Source organism: Hippocampus bargibanti, linkage group LG17 (assembly GCF_051943395.1).
Source record: "Hippocampus bargibanti isolate YZ-2025 linkage group LG17, ASM5194339v1, whole genome shotgun sequence".
Lineage (NCBI taxonomy): Eukaryota > Metazoa > Chordata > Actinopteri > Syngnathiformes > Syngnathidae > Hippocampus > Hippocampus bargibanti.
In genome coordinates, this window is record NC_142750.1 from 3000001 (window position 1) to 3001977 (window position 1977).

Consider the following 1977-nt stretch of genomic DNA (forward strand, 5'->3'; position numbering starts at 1 on the left):
GATACTGTCTCCACGGTAACCGAGGCAAAGACAAACGGATGTGGAATGGCGATTGTGCGGTGGTGGTATTGACTGTGCCTTACGCTTTGGGGCAGTAGGAAATGAGATGGTTTAAGGGGGAAGACATAAATACAAGAAAAAGAAAAATCCACATCTTTGCTTTGTATAACTGGAACTTTGTATGATTTTTTATTTCTTTTTGTATAATTTGTTTGATATTGTGGATTCATCTCTTGTGCCATTGGTTCACCTGTAATCCAACAACCAATAAAACTGGGATTTGGAACTACGTGGTTTTTTTTACTTTATTGTTGCCAAAAAAAACATTTTTTTTTCTTTAATACTTATCGTGGGACCACTAAATATGCTATTTGTATAAAATGAGAATCTGAATCATCTTTATTGATCAAGAAAGAGGAGGGTGTCAAAGTCATTGACAACTTTGTCAGTCAGACGAGTACAAGGTTTGTTTGCAACAAAATGGTGGACATTCGGAACACATCTTGAGAAAGCCATAAATTGACTAAAAATGTGCATAAATAGCTGAAACTCTGATGAATGGTCTTCCATAAACTGAATATGTGGCTGTAATTTGAAATAAATAGCTTTTTAATCAAAGCCACAATTGAAATTTTTATGGGTATGCAGACAGCTAATAGAAAGCAAATAGCGAGCCAGCTAAACAGCCAAATAGCTAGCTAGCCAGATAGCCAGCTCGACAGCCGATAGTAAATAGCTAGATAGCCAGCCAACCAGACAGCAAATAGCTAGCCAGCCAGCTAAACAGCCATATAGCTAGCTAGATAGCCAGCCAACTAGCTGGACAGCTAATAGATAGCAAATAGCTAGCCAGCTAGATAGCCAGCCAGACAGCTAATAGACAGCAAATTTTCTAGCCAGCCAGCTAAACAGCCAAATAGCTAGCTAGCTAGATAACCAGCCAGCTAGCTAGACAGCTAATAGATAGCAAATAGCTAGCCAGCTAGATAGCCAACCAGCCAGATAGCCAGCTAATAGATAGCAAATAGCTAGCGCGCGTGTAATATTTTAACCCCCCGACACAGGAGAAAAACAAGAAAAGCAACATTTTGGCGTCACGGCAACGATTTATGTAAAGGAGTGTCAAAACGTTATTTCCCAAATCTGGAATTAAACTCGAAATTCTGTGCTGGAGTGAAGAGATGGCCAAGGAAGAAAGAATTTCATAAAACTCCCCTCGATCTAGCGGATGACAAACGATCCAAGAGGAAATTCCAATGAAGATTTCTGTTTCGTTCCAAAATGGCCGTTCTAAATCAGCCATTTTATGCACACAAGTATTCATACAGCTGTTTTTTTTTCCCCACTTCATTTCAGTAGCTACCGTTTTGACTCATCGGGGGAAGGATTACATTACAATATTGTATTTGTTGTTTGTTTTTTTTTACATTCATGCAAAAAAAAAATTTAAAAAAACAGCTGGTCTTTCTATTGACTGCATCGATTCTATTAATGGTGGCACTCAGTCTTCTCTGTTTCTTCCGTCTGGGTGGTTCATGTTTCTAGACTAGCAAGAACTCATTTTGTATCACGTTTCAGATTGCGACCAGCAGGTGGCGCTGTAGGACTCCCACCTGCAGCTGCACAGGTGTCGGTCGTTTTAATCAGTGGCAGTTAAAAGGACTCCCGGCACAACCATTCGGTGTCAGGTCATTGTTTGTTTCACCCTGTCAGGTATGTTTCGTCTTGTCATGTTTTACTTATAGTTTTGTTTGCTACTTTGGACCTTTGTATTGTGATGACTTCGTTGTTTAAGATTTTATTCCTGCTGACTTTCATAGCATTTGTAAGTCAATGTATGGTGTTATGCTTTCGCTGTATAAACATATAAATAAATATATAATGCTAGCTAGCTAGCTATATAGCTATCTGGCTATCTAGCTTGCCATCTTACTTATCCTGTGACTGTAAAGTGACCTTGAGAGTTTTGAAAGATGC

At 39.1% G+C, this 1977-nt stretch overlaps 1 protein-coding gene across 1 annotated transcript in view; it reads left to right on the top strand.

The window, feature by feature from the left end:
* The window catches only part of fscn1a (fascin actin-bundling protein 1a), a 16151-nt gene extending 15865 nt beyond the window's left edge, over positions 1 to 286 (top strand). Inside the window, exon 5 of the mRNA XM_089018326.1 lies at positions 1 to 286. This exon is cut by the window's left edge and continues 1714 nt beyond it. The gene's annotated coding sequence lies outside the window, so the exon portion shown is untranslated.
* The last annotated feature ends 1691 nt before the right edge of the window (positions 287 to 1977 follow it).